This window comes from Corythoichthys intestinalis, chromosome 12 (assembly GCF_030265065.1).
Source record: "Corythoichthys intestinalis isolate RoL2023-P3 chromosome 12, ASM3026506v1, whole genome shotgun sequence".
NCBI lineage: Eukaryota > Metazoa > Chordata > Actinopteri > Syngnathiformes > Syngnathidae > Corythoichthys > Corythoichthys intestinalis.
In genome coordinates, this window is record NC_080406.1 from 24495423 (window position 1) to 24516228 (window position 20806).

At 39.6% G+C, this 20806-nt stretch overlaps 1 protein-coding gene across 1 annotated transcript in view; it reads left to right on the forward strand.

The window, feature by feature from the left end:
* The window catches only part of myo3b (myosin IIIB), a 266663-nt gene that overhangs the window by 243346 nt on the left and 2511 nt on the right, over window positions 1–20806 (forward strand). The gene's annotated exons all lie outside the window — the stretch shown is intronic.

Genomic DNA, 20806 nt, shown 5'->3' on the forward strand with positions numbered 1-20806 from the left:
AGTGCTCACGTGTACAAATTACGCCGAAACCCGAAAAACCTGACAGGTATGCATACGTCAATTCCAAAGATGGCTGTATTACTGAATTTCAATGACTAAAATACCTGCCAATGATGGCTAAATACGTCGATTCCAAAGATTGCTATATAACGTTGGATATCCCTCAATTCCCATTGGAATTGGAAAAAAGTTACTGGTCCACAGAGCAAAGCATAATTCTGCAATTTCTGTAGAAATTGCATTTTTTTTTTAGTTATAAGATTTTCATACAAAAGCATATCTGAATAAAATTGTTTCCATTTTGTGATTTTTATTCATATAGTTATTTTCACTTTTATATATACTGCATTCACCATACCTGATCAGAGTAAAAGTGGCGAGTGATGGTTATTTGAACGCGAGCATTGTAAAAATAACAAAATGAGTGCTCTACATAAAAATGAACAGGCAGAAGAGTGACGCCTAAAAAGTGGGGGTTGGGTGGCTGTGTCCACAAAAGCCTACCTCACAATTTTTTTATCCAAATATTCTGATCCTATTACGAAGCGCAGCCTATGGATAGATACGTTGAATGCAGGCAGACTCGCCCTCTTTGTGAAAGGATTTGTTTGCTTCTGATTTAGCTTCATTGGCCAATAAAAGCATCATTTCCCATCACGGTGGGGGGCCATAATTCCTGACTCCTCCTATGGTACGGCTTTAACTGGATTTTCCCAAACTTACCCAAAGATCTTAAGAACAGAGATTTCCTTCTATAAATTCTGAGCAGCAGCTTTTTTTTTTCTTTTTTTATCAAAATTATCACAAACCACATTTGCATAAAATCAGAGCAGATGAATTCTTGTCTTCAATCGGTTTATTCTGTGCTCTTATCAAGGTGACCCTTCATACTGAACACTTGCATTTTGTCTTTATGATCAGTTCAAAAATCAATTTATTTATGCGCCATGTTACACTCCTTGTCCAAATGACATCAATTACTTACAGAGGTGGGTAGAGTTGCCAAAATGTACAAAAGTAAGAGTAGCGTGACTTCAAAGTAATATTACAAAAGTAAAAGTAGTTATCCCAAAAATTACTCAAGTACAAGTAAAAACATATTTGGTGAAAAGAATACTCAAGTAATGATTGACTGCTTATAATGTGTTTTTTTTTTTTTTTTTTTTCCAAACAATGGTATGTTTTTTTTTCTCAGCAAAATGCGTCATCTATAGCGTTGATTTTCAACCTTTTATGAGTCACGGCACATTTTTACATTGGAAAACAGCTTGCAGCACACCATAAAACTAACTCATTCACTCCCAGCCATTTTCACCGTTGCAACCCCCTTCGCTCCCGGCCGCTTTACTGGATTTTAACTGATTTTGCAAGGCCCACAGAAAATTCTGTTCTATTGCTATACAAACATGGAACCCACCAAAAGAAAGATTAGACTCTTCTTTCAGCAGGAAAAAAAAGTTCATATCTTTTTCCATTCTTTAGCAAAAAAAGTTAGTTCATATCTTTTTTCATTCTTTCGAAATCAGCATTAGAAAATAGCTTAGTTTGCGCAATTTTCCAATTTCTGATGAAAAAACAGAGAAATTGAGCTTTTTGTGAAAGCATACATTTCAAACATAACTTTGACTTTAACACAGCTATTTTTTGCTTTAGTTACATCCCAAACATCTGAATAATGTTTCCCTTTTACAAAATAACATAAACAACAAGAAAAACAGAGCTTTTGATAGCAAAGTAACAATTTATTTACACATAACTAACTAAGAGATGACGCTGTTGTGGTCCGCGAAAGCGGGGATAAACTTTTCCCTCCTCAACGGCATCGTCCGCTGCACTGGTGGTTCCGGTCGTTCTGCTCGGTCGTCCAATGCCTGGCATCCCGGGTGTCCTCCCGATTGTTTGCTCGGTCGTCCGCCGCCTGGCATCCCGGTCGTCCATTCGCTCGTCATCCGCCGGCGCCCCAGCCGTGCGGCCAACTGTTCGTTCCGTTGAATCAAGTTGCGGGTCTTACCAAATGTGCTACTGCCCTCCAGTGGCCAGTTTTATTGCTTTAAAATGGATTTTCAGCATTGTGCTTTGGAGCTAAGTTGAATCAGAACCCAGAGATGTCTTTTGTGAAAAAAAACAAAAAAACAAAAAAAATGTTAAAGACGTATAAATACGTCTTTGGGACACTGAAACAATTAAAAATAGAACATATTTATGTTTTTGGGAGCAAATGAGCTCAGAATGTTCCAAAATTGATTAAACACACTCATGTAGTAAAACTCGATGTCAAGATTAGCGATCAGATAGCATAGAATAGGATACCAGCATACTTAGACTCACAAGGGATTCACACAAATACTGGGTTCAACACCTCACATGGCTGATTTGTGTACACTCCAACCCTCCCAATCACTTATCTTTCTGACTCTCCCTCCTTCTTTTTTCCATGGTCTTCAGGCCCCCCACATGGTGTCAACCGGAAATACAACTGGCTAGCGATAGCACCAACATATTAATAGTTAGTGTAGGCGTTCAATGTATTTCTTGTTGTTGTTTGTACTTCGTCTGTCTCTCTCTCCTTCTTTTCTTCTGTCCCACCCATAACTCCTTCTCGTCTGCTGCTTTCTACTAATAAACGAGGCATGTTGAATAATGATCACAATGGGAGTATGTCATACACCCATGTAATACATTAAAACTTTTCAGATTAATCAGACTCTCGGATTTCCATTCTACTTGTCAAGCAGCTGAACAGGACAGGTTAAAAAAAAGAAAGAAAAAAAATGTTCCAAAATGACTTTCTGTACAGTATGTTTAATTATAATATATTCTGTCAAAATTATTGCGTTAACGGGCGGTAATTAATATTTTTAATTAATCACGTTAAAGTATTTGACGCAATTAACGCACATGCCCCGCTCAAACAGATGCGAAATGACATCACAGTGTAATGTCCACTTGTTACTTGTGTTTTTTTGTGTTTTGTCGCCCTCTGCTGGCGCTTGGGTGCGACTGATTTTATGGGTTTCAGCACCATGAGAATTGTGTAATTATTGACATCAACATTTTACAAATTTTATTAAAACGAAAACATTAAGAGGGGTTTTAATATAAAATTTCTTTAACTTTAAGAACTTTTAGGAAGTCTTTCTATACATGGATCGCTTTAATACAGTGCTTCTCAATTATATTCTGATACACCCCCCCAAGTAAGACGTAAATGTTTCGCGCCCCCCCAAACTCTGCCGCCACTGTAAATAGTATTATTTGTCTATAATATTACTATTATAAGTCCGCCTCTGCCTCAAAATAACAGATCAACTTATAAAGTATAATTTTATTAACATTTTTTGGTTTGTAACAGAAAAGACTTAACGCATCATTTTGCCTGAATTGAAAAAAAAAAAGTCACATCGAAACTGTAAAAATACACTCAAGGTACATTTTTTACCATTTGATACTGAAAAATAAAATCAGTAAATAATAACAAATTCAAATTGATTAGAAACATTAACTCATGAGGATAATATGCCCAAAAATTTGATCGAAAAAACAAAACTGAATAGAAGAAAAAATAGTGTCTTTGGACAGAAGGACAGTTTTTATTTTCGCTGCTCACAATATCACCTCCAGTTTTCAATGGTATGGGTTTTTTTTGCACTGAGCATGCTAACAGTGCTCACTGGTTTACTGATATAACACTGACAAAGCGGGACGGTTGTTGGCAATATTCGGCACGTTTTCGCTGAAAAACAACCAAGCGGCTTATCAATGAGATTGGGGTCTAATGTCTTTAAATGGCGTCTTAATTTATTTGGCTTCCGGCTGTCCGCTATAATTATTTTTAGATACAGTAAACAGGGGTCTTTCCTCATCTACCACTGTATTAAATGTCAAAGCCAGAAGGCAAACTGCCCGAAAAAAGGGCATTCTCGGCGGCCGAGGGAGAACCGTTGGTGAGGGCGGTCGTCGTGACGATCCCAAGCCGAAAATGGCACTTCTTGGACGGACACGTGACAACCGGAGAAGACAGTGGGTCGCTGCGTGAGTCCTACCCGAAAACGGCTTTCGAAAACGGCGCACAGCTCTCCAGCTCCTCATGAGTCTCTTCCGTGTGCTCTTGCTTACTTCAAAAATACTGCGCGCACTTTGAAAATGAGAGCGCCACTGCCACCCACTGAGTGGCTGTGCAAGTACACTTTATTCTAGTACGGCAAAATAAAAAGCATGTTCCCCGAGGTCACACGCGCCACCCCTGGCATCGCTCTGCGCCCCCCACTATTTGAGAAGTACTGCTTTAAGTAAAAGACAAAGTAAAGTTGACGTAGTGAACTGACCAGAGATTGTTGCACCGGTCCAGCGCCCTTCCTCTGGATAGCAGTCCTGCTCTTGCAGTCTCAAACTCGTTGTGTTCGTTCACGTTTCGTCTTCAAATGTTTTATCAGGTTCGAGGTATTGAAACTGGCCGATTTACTCCACATCTCGAAACTTTCAGGCCGCAAATCTTGCACGCAGCCATTGATTTTAATTGACGGGATTTCTATTTTGAAATATTTCCCGACCGCCGCCATGTCGGCGCCGCCAAGCGGCCTTGTCATTGGTCAGGAGTGGCTATTGGCCCGTTCTAATTGGTCTGGAGCAGGCCAATAGCGATAGCTGCTTGGTGTTCACGTGTCATCACACAACACAGAGACAGAGTGTAGTGAGCGCCAGGAGAAAAAAAAAGGCTGCGGTCAAATGTTATAATAATGGACCGGTAAATGGTATCGGTGCCGTCTTTGTTGATACTCGCCGATACCGATACCACCATTTCGGGCCAGATCGGCGCCCCCCTGCCGATACTAGTATCGGTATCGGTGCATCTTTAATCAGAATTTGGGTACATTGTGGTCATAAAGGGATGGACATGGTCAGCAATAATACTCAGGTAGGCAGTGGCGTTCCAACGATGCTCAATTGGTACCAAGGGGCCCAAAGAGTGCCAAGATAATAATCCCCACACCATTACACAACCACCACCAGCCTGAACCGTTGATACAAGGCAGGATGTATCCATGCTTTCATGTTTTTGATGCCAAATTCTGACCTTACCATCCGAATGTTGCAGCAGAAATCGAGACTCATCAGACCAGGCAACGTTTTTCCAATCTTCTATTGTCCAATTTCGATGAGGTTGTGCAAATTGTAGCCTCAGTTTCCTGTTGTTAGCTGAAAGGAGTGGCAACCGGCGTGGCCTTCTGCTGCTGTAGCCCATCTGCCTCAAAGTTCGACATACTGTGCATTCAGAGATGCTCTTCTGCCTACCTTGGTTGTAACGAGTGGTTATCTGAGTCACTGTTGCCTTTCTATCAGCTCGAACCAGTCTGGCCATTCTCCTCTGACCTCTGGCATCAACAAGGCATTTCCGCCCACAGAACTGCCGCTCACTGGATATTTTTTCTTTTTCGGACCATGCTATGTAAACCCTAGAGATGGTTGTGTGAGAAAATCCCAGTAGATCAGCATTTTCTGAAATACTCAGACCAGCCCTTCTGGCACCAACAGCCATGCCACGTTCAAAGTCACTCAAATCACCTTTCTTCCCCATACTGATGCTCAGTTTGAACTGCAGGAGATCTTAAACCATGTCTACATGCCTAAATGCACTGAGTTGCCGCCATGTGATTGGCTGATTAGAAATTAAGTGTTAACAAGCAGTTGGACAGGTGTACCTAATAAAGTGGCCAGTGAGTGTATATTTTCAATATTTATACTGATTCAATGTGATATTTGATGGAATGTGAAACATAATGGAGTAGGTTTTGTCTCATTCCTGGTAAAAGTAAATCCGAACAAAACAGCTTTCACTGTATTGCCTTGCCTTTGAGCTCTCCGTCTTAAATGTCAAGTGTCTATATACACAAAAGTATCCTTTCCTATATGTGGCAACCGTCAATTGCGTATTCCAACACATTGTCGTAGACAGCAAGGTGGCTGATGCCTAGAAATCTGATCAGTTCTTGAATACGACACGAGCAATAACTCTTACGCCTGCACAATCCTGAGAACCTATCACCTCCTCCTTCCTTCCTACTGCAAATCCGCCCGACGACGTCCGGGTGCTGTTAACAAGGCTGAGTGTGCTTCAAAATATGGTCAGGGGTTACACTAATAATGTGATAAATTATATATCGTAAAAAAAAAAACAATAATGGACAATTTCACGCGGCACACCTGACGATCTCTCAAAGCACACCCGTTGAAAAACACCGATCTAGATGAATTGTTTTTAATTTAAAGTAATATAACCTAATACATGACCATATTAGGCCAAAGAATACACAAAAAAAACAATGACTTCTAATTAGGAAAAAAATACAAAAATTAAACATTATCCGTCCAAAGAGCATGAGCGCCCTCTATTGGAGCAAATATGATTCCTATGATGACGCTCTTTTGAGTGCGTAATGTTGACAGCGTTGCTCGATGTGACGTGCTTGTGTGTGGTCATGTGACTGTGTTATTACATCTGAGTGGTATGATAGAGACATGTGATAATTGTTTGCATGTCCTGTTGGTGAAGCTGGTAGAGCCACTGTGTTCATCTGTGGAAAAAAATAATGTAAAATCTCATACAGTATGTAGAATAACGACGAAAAATGTAAAGATTTTAGTCTAGCCCAAAGTAGCGGAGTAAGAGTAGCATATCTTCCTCACAAATCCATTCAAGTAAAAGTAAAAAAATATGGTGTGGTAAAACTAGAAGTTCATATTTCTCAAAAAGTTACTCAAGTAAATGTAACGCGTTACTACCAACCTTCGGTTACTTTTTATAAATTTCACCATTTTCAGCACACAGTATGCCCTTGACTACTGTACCTTGCTGCCGAATTTATTGTAATCAGTATAATATAAAGGCAAGGATCTCACTGCCTTTCAACACTTGTGCTGTGCAAGTTGATTGAAATTTGATGTCACTCTGTGTCCAACAAAAATGTACAACAAAGTGTGAATTAAAAATTTTATCCCATAAAGGATAATGATTTCCCCAAAAATATAAAGGCTAAGGTGTGATTCCATTTCGCCACTTCAGCTGTGCAGGTTGATTATGTTGAACCTTTCGGGTCAGTTGATGCACAGGGGAGCTTCAGGAAGGCGAATGTTGCAGATGAATCTTAAAAGCAAGTGTTTTTACATTTTAATGCATTCGGGATTATTTCGACAGTGGGGACTTATTTTTTGGAGCATTTCTGTCTTTTATATGTTCACATCAACTTCGGACACACAGGTTATGTTATATATGTTTGTGTGTTTGTACTGTATACAGTCATGTGAAAAAATTAGGACACACCATTAAAAATTCAGTTCTTTATTAAGGAATATTCACATTTTAATGTTTGATCTTGTTTTTCTTTATCTCTGGGATTGAAATTGATTTAATTGCAGGTAAACAACAAAAATTAACATTGTTTTACTCATTAAACCAAATATATTTGGTAATTTTTTTGCTTTGGGGTTTCTATTTATTTTTTTCTTTAATTATATTTTGGGAAAAAGGGAAAAACATCTATATATCTAAATTAGGGCTGTCAAACGATTAAAATTTTTAATCGTGTTAATCACAGCTTAAAAATTTATTAATCGTAATTAATCGCAATTAATCACAATTCAAACCATCTATAAAATATGCCATATTTTTCTGTAAATTATTGTTTGAATGGAAAGATAAGACACAAGACGGATATATACATTCAACATACTGTACATAAGTACTGTATTTGTTTATTATAACAATAAATCAACAAGATGGCATGAACATTATTAACATTCTGTTAAAGTGAACCATGGATAGAAAGACTTGTAGTTCTTAAAAGATAAATGTGATTACAAATATAGATATTTTATGTTAAAACCCCTCTTAATGTTTTAGTTTGAATAAAATTTGTAAAATTTTCAATCAAAAAATAAACTAGTAGCTCGCCATTGTTGATGTCAATAATTACACAATTCTCATGGTGCTTAAAGTGATCCTCTAACTTAAATACATGTATGCTCTAATAAACCACAATTGTTCTCTTGTACTAAAATATGTTGTTCGAAACACATAAAATGTTAAATCAATGGCAATCTTTTATAATATTTAGTCCATATTTTGACCGTTAGTTGGCGCCATGGTTTGCGGGCTCGCAGTGATGACGTCATTGGTATCTTTCGTGTTCAACAATTGCTTATTGCTGCCTAAACTCGCGAAGTAAAATGCCACGATGTGCTGCTTTTGGATGCAATTTCCAGTCAAATGGAAACAAGGGGAGCGAAGTGAGTGGTCAAGGTGGAATTATTATTTTTAGTGAATAAATGTGCATAAGTGGAAGCTTCTCCCCCTTTTTGGTCCCTCTATGCACGTACCCTACCCACCACGTGTTACAACTGGCGCCCGAACATTTTTCCTGGATCCTCAGTCAAATAAGGGATCCGTCTATTTTCTGGATCCGACGGTCCCACCACGTCTGCAATATCGGTTTCGGATCTGTCCATTTTTTTGATTCGTCAGTCCCACAGCGGCTTTTCGGATCAGTCTATTTTGTGGAATCGACGGCTGCGACATTGCCATCGGTCTAATTCCTGGATCTTCGAGTGAGTAAAAAACGCGGATTTGGATTACTATTGCTATCTTTTATGTTGACTATTCTTCGTGGGAGTTTTCCCCAAATCATACTACGTAATTAAAGCACTATGGCACGCTACAGTGACGACAGTGACTCTGACGTGGACCTCACAACAATGTTGGAGTTCGTCAGGGAACGCTTGTTTGATTACTGCTGAGAGTGGTCAAGGTGGAAATATTATTTTTTTGTGAATAAATGTGCATTGTGGAAGCTTCTCCCCTTTTTGGTACTTTTATACATGTATCCTAGCTACCACGCGTTACAATGTACAAGACATGGATTACACAAGGTGTGCCCTTTGGCCTGTACTGTATGTAAAGCACACGACAGCTCTGGATGCTAACAATCTACATAATTATATTGGGGGATAAGTTTGAAAACACAATATGCTTACCTTGAATATCTGCTAATAAAACTGGACAGCGTACACTCTCGCTCCCAACCGGAGTTCCCAACACAACAGCACTCTCTCACATCACCAGTTTTGCCCAACTTTTGTCTTATCAGGTATTTGCTGCACGCATTTTCCCCTGAAGCTCGTCTTGTGAACGACCGACAGTGCTGTCCTGCTCTTCACTTTTCAGATCTGGTTCAAATAGGAAGGTTAGAACTGACGACATGTTGGGAAAGCTAACGAGTGTCATGCTGGAATTTCGGCAACGGGACCAGTGACGTCACGCACTGCGACGTAACAAAAATGGCGACCTATCACTTAAAATAATTTTACAAACTTTATCAAAACAAAAACATTAAGAGGGGTTTTAATATCAAATTATCATAACTCATACTAACATTTATCTTTTAAGAATTACTTGTCTTAAAAATAGAGGATCCCTTTAAACCCATAAAATCAGTCGCACCAAAGCGCCAGCAGAGGGAGACAAAAAACAGGTAACAAGTGGCCATGACACTGCTGTCATTTTAATGTTTGAACGGGGCATGTGCGTTAATTGCGTCAAATATTTTAACGTGATTAATTTTTAAAATTAATTACCGCCCGTTAACGCGATAATTTTGACAGCCCTAGTCTAAATACATTGAAAACATTTTTTTTAATGTAAATAGGCTCTGCCTCTCCTCCACTGATTTTCGCTAGGGGGCAGTCACCATTAACCGTGAAAAACGAGGGATCACTGTACCGTCACAGGGTCACTGTATCATGTACCACGGTGTCGTGGTACATTAGATTCCCACTCAGACTGGTGTGATTGTGAGTGCGAATGATTGTCTGTCACTGTGTGTGCCCTGTGACTGACTGCCGACCAGTTTATGGTGTAGTCCGCCTTTTGTCAGCTGGGATAGGTTCCAGCACCCTGTCACCCTGAGGGTCCAATCGCCAGCTCCGGCCTTCCTGTGTAGAGTGCATGGTGTCCCTGTGCCTCCGCGGGTTTTTTCCAGGCTCCTTCCACATCCTAAAAACCATGCATGGTAAGCTGACTGAACACTCCAAATTGTCCGTGTGTAAAAGCGTGTGAATTAATGCTTATTTGTCTCATTGCGCCCTGCAATTGCCTGGCAACCAGTTCAGGTTGTACCCTGCCTGCTGCCCATAGTTAGCTGGGATAGGCTCCAGCACACCTGCAACCGTTGTGGGAACATGCAGCACGGAACGAATGAATACATATACAGTATATATGATTTTACAATAATATTAGAAATGTTTCCAAAAAAATGTAGTTTTTTTTTTTATTGTGCCTTTCACATACAGTAATCACACTGTTTTACTTTACATTCACGTGCACATTCAAATACGAATTGGCGGCACGCATTAAAAAAAAAAAAAAAAAGCCACTGATAGCACTGTTGAAATCTTTAAGGAATACAATTTTTTAAAATGTTGATTTTCTTTAGTCTTTCCTAAAGCACATTAGACACACCCAGAGACTAGCTTAAACATGTGCAGAAGGTATGCTAACCCTGAATGCTCATTTGACTTCAACCCTGTGGGTATTGGACAACTACTAGTACATGCATACAACGCATTATAGCGTATCATCCAAATGACCTCAAAGAACTAGCATGTTTTTTTTTTTTACTTTAACTGACCTATTGATTTATTTACTTTAATGCTTCATGCGCAACATGAACATTGTTCAATAATTCGTCTAATGCAATCACCCATTTTGAGTCATTTACATTTTTATGGAAAAATTAAAGGATTTTTTCCCCTGCATATTTTAATTGACTTTTAAGAAGGAAAGGGGGCAATGAGTATTAAAACCGTGCAAAATTGTCAAATTGGATTGTAACTCAGACATGTCTTATCCACACGTACAAGAGTGAATTTCATGCCAGCTCTCATTTAAACGCTGTATGAAGGATGGTGTAAAACAGGGGTCAGCGGCGAGGGTCGCTTTCACACTGGGTACTGTGTTTTAAAAAAAAAAAAAAAAAAAAACTCACAATGATTAAAGTGGCGTTAAAACAGGCCGTTTTGCTCACAACTGATTAACAACTATCTCTTCATTCAATGCATAAATGTGTTGAAGGGACGATAGGCACATTCCAGCTTCAATCTAAATATTAGTTACCCGGCAGCAGCCAGGAACCTATATCCTTTAAATTGCAACCTATATTTTGCTAACAACATTAGAAAAAAACTCAAAACCTTCGGGTTAACATGCCCATTTGTTTCACTTAATAAAGGTTAGGTGTCCAATCCAAATTATATATACAGTGGTATGAAAAAGTATCTGAACCATTTGGAATTCCTCACATTTCTGCATAAAATCACCATCAAATGTGATCTGATCTTTGTCAAAATCACACGGATGAAAACACAGCACCTGCTTTAACTAAAACCACCCAAACATTTATAGTTTTTCATATTTTAATGACCATAGCATGCAAACAATGACAGAAAGGGGAAAAACAAGTAAACGAACCCTCTGCCTAAGGAGACTTAAAGAGCAAATGAAACAATTTTTTACCAAATATTTTATGCCAGGTGTTTGCTCAATCACTGATGAGTGGTTTAAAGCTGCCCTGCCCACTATAAAACACACTCCTGTTAAGAAATGTCTTGATAAGAAGCATTGTCTGATGTGCATCATGGCTCAGTCAGAAGAGCTGTCTGAAGACCTGCGATCAAGGATTGTTGATTTGTATAAAGCTGGGACAAAACCATCTCTAAAATTCTGGATGTTAATCAATCGACAGTCAGAGAAGTTGTCTAAAAATAGAAAGTGTTTGACACTGTTGCTTCTCTCCCAAGGAGTGGCCGTCCACCAAAGACGACACCAAGAGTTCAGCGCAGAATACTCAGAAAGGTAAAAAACAACCCAAGAGTGTCTGCTAAAGACTTACAGAAATCACTGGCAAAGTATTGGACTGTGCCACTGATTTCTGTAAGTATTTCTGTAAGTATTTCTGTAAGAAATCACTGGCACAGGCCAATATCTCTGTGCAAACGTCAACAATTTGTAAAACTATGGCCAAGAATGGTGTTCATGGGAGGACTCCACAGAGGAAGCCACTGCTGTCTAAAAATTACATTGTTGCTCATTTTATGTTTGCAAAAAGGCACTTGCACACTCCACAGAAGTTTTAATATTATGAAAATATTTTGTGGACTGATGAAACCAAAGTTGAATTGTTTGGGAGTAACACACAACGTCATGTGTGGAGGAAAAATGGAAGAGCTCACCAACATCAACACCTCATCCCCACCGTGAAGAATGGTAAAGGGAGCATCATGATTTGGGGCTGTTTTGCAGCCTCAGGGCCTGGACAACTTGCAATCGTTAATTGAAGAATGAATTCAAAAGTTTATCACAATGTTTTGCAGGAAAACCTGCGGCCGTCTGTCAGACAGTTAAAGCTAAAAAGAGGATGGATGCTAAAACAAGACAATGATCCAAAACATAGAAGTAGATCAACTTAAGAATGGTTTCAGAAGAACAAAATACACATTCTGGAGTGAGAGTGAGATGTTGTGGCATGAAAAAAGATTAAAGGCAAAGATTAGTCCTGATCGATGTGCCAGACTGATCTGCAACTACATGAAGCGTCTGGTTGATGTAATTGCTTCCAAGGGGGGGGTGGCTGGGCACAAACTATTAAATGTTATGGTTCCCTTGCTTATTTTTCCCACTTCTGTCATTGTTTGCATACTCTCCTTATTGAAATATAAACATTTATAAATGTTTAGGTGGTTGTATTTAATAGCAGACACCTTTTTTCTTCTGTGTGATTTTGACAAAGATCCGATCACATTTGATGGTGATTTTACGCAGAAATGTGAGAAATTCCAAATGGTACAGATACTTTTTCAGACCACTGTATACACTTGGCAGTTTTTGAGTTTTGGTCAATTTTAGCAATGCAGGTGGACAAAAGCTGTACTGTTTTGCCTTAAGGAAGACTGCGTTTCCCATGAGGACCAGCGCACACCCGCAAAGTATCGTAAAATCCTCTATCAATCAAAAATCAATCTCCCGATCGTCTGCAGATGGATTAAACAACATTTCTGTTTCTAGCGGCTGTGTGAAGCATGAATAGTAATAAGGTAAGAAATCCAGTTGTGGCTAAAAAATAGCATATAAAGGTTAGCAACCGTGTGGCTTAGGCTGGCTACTCACCTCCACCCTTACCCCACTTGAACTCGTCAATGCTGAAAAATGCGGTTGACGGGGGGCATACGCCAGTGAGTGAAATCCGGGTTTTTTTTCCTCCTCAGACAAAACTTTTTTTCTGTTTTGTTGCTCTGCCATCCTTGCAGAATTCGCGCAAAAACGTTCACATCGACTTCCGTCTTTATAATGAATGGGGAAGTGACGTATGCCGTAAAACAGTCAGCACATTTGTAGTTTTTTTGTGTGGCAGGCTCCTAAAATTTAGTTAGTGTCAGTGAAAGTGATACAGACCCCCTCAAGATATAAAAGAGGTGTCATTCAACTAGTTGTCAGCCGACATATTATCATCATATTATCATTATGAAGATATCTTACAAAGGTTCAAAAGTTACCTGGTGTTGCTTTAAATGTTAAATAAAACGGAATTGTGTTTAAGGAAGCATTCTTTCATATGCCATCAGAGGGCACCCATGTGTTGTACTACATTTTTGAGACCGCAAGAGAAAGCGAGAGTGACACAAAAATAGAGTGACCAAACATCCTATTTTGCCTGGACATGTCCACTTTTCACGTCCTGTCTGTGGCGTCCGGCCGGGTTTTATAAATTCATGAAAATGTCCGGTTTTTATTATTTTTCAATTAGCGTGTGTTGAAATTGACAGACACTTTGCACAGAATACTACTACGGTACTGTGCTGCCTACGATCAATATGTATATAATCAAATGCTTGTGTACCCAAAAGTGTAATCAAGTTGAAAATACCTTTATTCTACTTTGGATATAAATTTGCGCATGCGTGTGCAGTCACAGACTGGCTTTATCATGGCATCAACTCATGCACAAACATACCTGTGTCACGACAGGACCTCACAGGCTACAGGTACACTTGCTAAACTTGCTTTTTGGCAACTGTTGACTTGTCGGAGCTTTGTACTGGCGTGATCTGTAAAATCCCGTTTGGTGTCGCATCGTTGCACTGCCGATGATTGTAAACTTTTATAGCTTGTATGCTTGATTTTTCCTCGGCTTCTGGTGGTCGTTAATAGGGTAGCTATCAGTGAGCTAAGCATTATGGGACTAGGCATTATGGGAAATGTAGTTTTGAACTCTGTTTGGAAACATGCTGGTTGAAAAGTTCATTCATTCATTCATTTTCCATGCCGCTTTTCCTCACGAGGGTCACGGAGGTGCTGGAGCCTATCCCAGCTAACTACGGGCAGTAGGCAGGGGACACCCTGAACTGGTTGCCAGCCAATCACATGGAACAAGGTGATATACAACCATTCACGCACACACTCATACCTATGGACAATTTAGAGCAGGGGTCCCCATCTGCCGGGCCGCGGACCGGTACCGGTCCGTGGCGCATTTGCTACCGGGCCGCACAGAAATAATAATTTCATAACAACAGCATTCTGGCCGAATTAACCCTTTGCCCCTGCTTAACACACCAATATCTCTGTCTACTCTAGATATAATACTACGGGATAGATTACAATGTTGTCATAGAAGTCCATTGAATGGACTGCTAGCCGTACATCTTGTTTGTGTATATAATATATCTATGTGCGCTTGTCCTCGATAATAACGTATTACTAAGCCGCGGGCGCAGCACATTTGTTCCTGGAAATAATTAGCCCCCACACGAGCGAAGATAACTGGAAAACAGACGTCTTTGGAGATATTTTTACGACGAAAAGGATATTTTTAGGGCGAAAAGGGCACCTGACGAGCCTACAACCTCGAAGACCCACGAACTGCAAAGGAGTGGATTCGTGACCCGTTTGTGAATAAACAGAGGGATCGCAAATGACGGCGACCTTGTTAAACGTACATTTGAGACAACAACTCTACCGAGGTTCTGGATTAAAGTCATTCTGGAATATCCTGACATCGCGACAAGAGCATTGAAAACCTTGCTACAATTTCCAACATCGTATCTTTGTGAAGCGGGCTTCTTAATTAATGTTTAACGACAAGGCGAAGTCGTTAATGGTGAGCGCGGTGTGCAGCTTACATGGCAGGATGAATCTGAGAACTTTTCTACAAGTCCTTCCATGATCAAACGTAAGTTAACATTCCTTTCTCTTAAGAAAGTTTGTAGTGTTTACTTTGGAATCGCTGCATTTGCGCATTTTGTGGCTATGTTTAACGTTACGCGCATGCGCAGAACTGCATCGTTGCAATTTTTGATGGGTTGCAAAATTTGTCAGAACACCGGTCCGTGAAAAAAAGACCCAAATAACACCAGTCCGTGGTGCAAAAAAGGTTGGGGACCCCTGATTTAGAGTGTTCAATCAGCCTACCATGCATGTTTTGGGGATGTGGGAGGAAACCGGAGTTCCCGGAGAAAACCCACGCAGGTACGCGGAGAACATGCAAACTCCACACAGGAAGGCCAAAGCCCGGGATTGAACCCTTGATCTCAGAACTGTGAGGCAGACGTGCAAACCACTCAGCCACCATGCCGCCTGGTTGAAAAGCTTGTCAGTTTATTTCGGTTATTGTTCGCGTGCAATCTAGAACATTGTGTGGGAATAACAATTTGTCAACAATTGTCGTGATAGTAATTTATAAAAATGTTTATTTCGCACATAGCCTACTGTGTGTGTGTGTGTGTGTGTGTGTGTGTGTGTGTGTGTGTGTGTGTGTGTGTGTGTGTGTGTGTGTGTGTGTGTGTGTGTGTGTATTGACTGGACTACATTTCCAAGGGTCTGCATTACATTATTTTTTAAAAATTATTATTTAATTTTGTTTTTGTTTGTTTTTGTTTTTGCATTTTTATTGTTTAATTATTTTTTTAAAGAAGAATAAAGCCTGTTAAGTAACCTCTGAGAATTTGAATTGTTCTTTGGTTATATATTATATGGCAATTTTTTTTCTTCTTCTTCTTTTTATGAAACTGAATTTTTCTATCCGGACGGTCTTCTTCTTCTTTTTATGAAACTGAATTTTTCTATCCGGACGGAGGAGGCACACTTTAAATATATTAAAGTGATATAGGAACCTTTGAGTGAACTTTGAGTAAAATTCAAGTCTCTCGAGGCCGGGCTGAGTGTCCCTCTTTTTTTAAAAAATCAAAATATGGTCACCAGACACAAAAATAAATGAAAAATGTAAATAATGTTAGTAGTAATAGTAAACGTTAAGATCTACACTTCATAGTTTTGCTCTGTCGTTTGATAAAATGCATTTTGGAGACTCTTCAACCAAAGCTGAAAGTGAACACCTGTGATACATCTTGGTTGCTTTATTTGTTGTCAATTGCGTTGGCATATAAAAATAAAACCTCTGCATGTTGTCAAAAAATTCTAAAACTCTTAGACGGCTGTGAGATACTAAATGACATCCTAAGGATGTTGACGACATGAATGACATTGTGAGGTAGGTACATAATTTTGTGTGTTTATTATGAAGACCGATGACACAGACTGACAATATTCATGGCAAAGGCCTAGTCACGGTCTGCCTCATTTGGGTTTTGCGCCATCTTGTGGACAGTTTTTGCACCGCTCGAATGAAGGAAATTGGCCTTTACCATGTGCTTTCTTTCCTATTTCTTTTAATTTTATCTAACACCATACGGACAACATTTACAGTTTTTTGGTACTTCAGGACTCACTAAAAAGGTCAACTTTGGCATACTGATGGACAATTGCATGCTACTAGATGAACAAAACTATGCACTGTTTTACAACTACATGTTAAAAGTAAAGCTCGCAACGTGATAAATGTACATTCACGTTTTACCAGTCCTTCACTAAGTTGTCCTAATGGTAGTAGCATGTACGTAAATGCAAACTAGGGCATTGATGAGCAAAAATAGTAATATGAAAACGCCCACTAATGAAACATAGTGCTTCACCAGTAATACTAGATACATACTGTACATAGTACCAACGTATGTTTGGCCTCAACATTGGTAGGGATGATATAACAGCATAACCTGCATGTACACTTTTTGCTGGGGACTGGACATTAATAAAACCAAACAGATTAGGTGATCGGGGGTCGGGTCTACATTTTTCACAAATATATACCTAATTAATTAATAGGGTAAATGATCGATGCAAAATAAATCTCCATTGAATTATACTTTCTTTCTTACTTTATGTGTATTGGTTCAGGTGATGCAACATTCGATTTAAACCTTTGTTTTCAAAAACTGTTGAGGAAACATTTTGAAGTCCCATTATTAAAAAACAGAGAGCTATCCAAAAAATGGGCCCAATTCTGGGAGACACTGGAGCACCCCTAGACTTACTAAAATATTTTAAGTGATTTGGGGAAAAAATTAATGAAAAAATTCTGAGCTATCCAAGCACCCATCTACATCTGAGGCATACTACCAATACTCAAACCAAAGTACTCTCATGTAATTCTGATGTGTGATTTCATTTCACAGATTTTTTTTTTTCATGTCAGTTCATGTTCATGTCAGTGTCCCTCTGAAGTGGACTTCTTGTGACTTGCACTCTGAAGCCACCGCAAAGAATTACGGTAGTACACATAATGCAACCAATGAGCCAGACGGCTTGCTCAACTTCATCGTTCCTTGTGGAGGCTGGCCTGACTGCAGTAGTTTTGCAAGTTTATGCTAACTCTGATGCAGTTCAGACTTTTAGTAGCTAAATTAGTGGTGTTTCCCCCACCTCCACAACATTGACGTCTTTTTATGTTACTTACAGTGGCTTGTGCCAGCCAAAAACAACTTGTAATATCCCTCCTCTTCGAAAGGGTGGAGGAGGCGGCATGTTGAATTCTGTCAGCGGGGTTGTTTGAGTATGTGTCTCTCTGGTGGGAGGAGGTGGCGGGGGGTCAAGTCATCAGTCAATCAAATGTGCGTTTAGGAGGAAAAAAATGCACCGGCACATTTAATAAGTGAAAAGAGGTACATATACAGTGGGTAGAACAAGTATATGATACACTGCCGATTTTGCTGGTTTTCCCACTTGCAAAGCATGTAGAGGTCTGTAATTTGTATCATAAGTTCTCTTCAATGGTGAGGGACGGAATCTAATACAAAAAAACAGAAAATCACGTTGTATGATTTTTAAATAATACATTTGCATTTAATTGCATGAAATAAGTATTTGATACATCACAAAAATCTAACTTAATATTTGGTACAGAAACCTTTGTTTGCTATTACAGATACCAAACATTTCTAGTAGTCCTTGACAAGGTTTGCACACACTGCAGCAGGGATTTTGGCCCACTCCTCCATGCAGATCTTCTCCAGAGCCTTCAGGTTTCAGGGCTGCTGCCGGGCAACACAGACTTTCAGCTCCCTCCATAGATTTTCTATCGGGTTCAGATCTGGTGACTGGCTAGGCCACTCCAGGACCTTAAGATGCTTCTTACGGAGCCACTCTTTAGTTGCCTTGGCTGTGTGCTTTGAGTCATTGTCATGCTGGAAGACCCAGCCACGACCCATCTTCAGGGCTCTCACTGAAGGAAGGAGGTTGTCAGCCAAGATCTGACCCAGCCGTCCTCCCCTCAATACGGTGCAGTCGTCCTGTACCCTTGGCAGAGAAGCAGCCCCAGAAAATGATGTTTCCTCCTCCATGTTTCACGGTTGGGATGGTGTTCTTGGGGTTGTACTCATCCTTCTTTTTCCTCCAAACACGACGAGCTGAGTTTAGACCAAAAAGTTCAATTTTGGTCTCATCCGACCACATGACCTTCTCCCATTGCTCCTGTGGATCATCCAGATGGTCAGTGGCAAACTTCAGACTTGTCTGGACATGCACTGGCTTCAGCAGCGGGACCTTGCATGCGCTGTAGGATTTTAATCTATGACGGCGTAATCTGTTTCCGATGGTTTTCTTCGAGACTGTGGTTCCAGCTCTCTTCAGGTCATTGACCAGGTCCTCCCGTGTAGTTCTGGGCTGATCCCTCACCTTCCTCATGATCAGTAATGCCCCACGAGGTGAGATCTTGCATGGAGCCACAGAACGAGGCAGATTGACCGTCAACTTGAACTTCTTCCATTTTCTAATAATCGCTCCAACAGTTGCTACCTTCTCACCAAGCTGCTTGCTTATTTTCCTGTAGCCCATCCCAGCCTTGTGCAGGTCTATTATTTTATCCCTGATGTCCTTACACAGCTCTTAGGTCTTGGCCATTGTGGAGAGGTTGGAGTTTGTTTGTTTGAGCATGTGAAGAGGTGTCTTTTATACAGGTAACAAGTTCAAACAGGTGCAGTTACTTCCGGTAATGAGTGGAGAACAGGAGGGGTTCTTAAAAAAGAACTAAGAACCGAAATATTTACTAGTTGGTAATGTATCAAATACTTATTTCATGCAGTTAAATACAAATTTATTATTTAAAAATTATACAATGGGATTTTCTGGATTTTTGTATTAGATTCCGTCCCTCACAGTTGAAGAGAACTTATGATACAAATTACAGACCTCTACATGGCTTGCAAGTGGGAAAACCAGCAAAATCAGCAGTGTATCAAATACTTGTTCTCCCCACTGTAAGTACATTATGAACATAATGAAAATAATTCACTCAATAATGGTAGGGTGTATTCTATCCTTACAACATATGGGAAAACAATCTAAATTACCCATATAACTGAAGTCATTATATAATGCAAATAAGGTGGCTTAAAAGTTAGTGGGGATAATTTGAGCATCCTGAAAATGTGTTAGGGTTATGCCCCTACCGTCCCTATGCAAACATACGCTTATAGCACATTCATGTTAAACAATACAGTTTAAATATGTACAGTACACATGACGTTTATCAAATAACAATAAGTAAATACATAGATAAACAGCAACAATAATATGATTTGTTGTATGATTTTTATAGGCCTAAATCATCAACAATTCCAAAAACATCAGAAATATCACTGATGGCATCCAAAAAAACAAATAAAACTAGAGGGTTAGAATAATGATAATAATATTTTTCACAAATCCACAGCATTGATGAGTCTGTAGCCTAGTCTGTAGGTCTGAAGTCTTTTTTTTTTTTTTTCAATAAATGTTAACCAGCTGCCAAACTGCGCCTTCTTGTAAATTGAGTTGAGCTACAGTGATGCTAAATCTACAAAGATTTCTCTCAAATCGAAGCATAAAAAATAAACTAAATAAAATCCACTCGATCATGGCTCGAAAAAAAAATGTATATATATTATAAAAATACCATAAATCAAGTCACACGGACTGTATCCCAAGGCACCACTGTGTGTGTGTGTGTGCCTTGTAGATGATGAATGAACAACTTGCCAAAATATTTCAGCAAGATGAAAAATATTCAGGATTTAAAATTTCTGCAATGTGCACATCCTGCCGTATGTATTTTCCCGAAGAAAAGATAAACGTCAAGGGCTTAAAAAGAATTACTACTTATGTTTCACCTCGTGGGTGTGGAGCTGTCCAGTGCTGAAAACACAAGGCGAGTCCATTTTTATGTGTCACCCGAGTGTTAGCAACACTTTTCAGTCTCTCTCCGAGCAGTGTTCCAGATTAATGGCTCTATTTATAACGAGCACCACTTGAGTATTCTTGGAATCAACCCTTTAGTGCAGTGTGACGTCAGAGGTGATCAGCCAGATGGTCCGAAAATGGAAAAATTGGCTA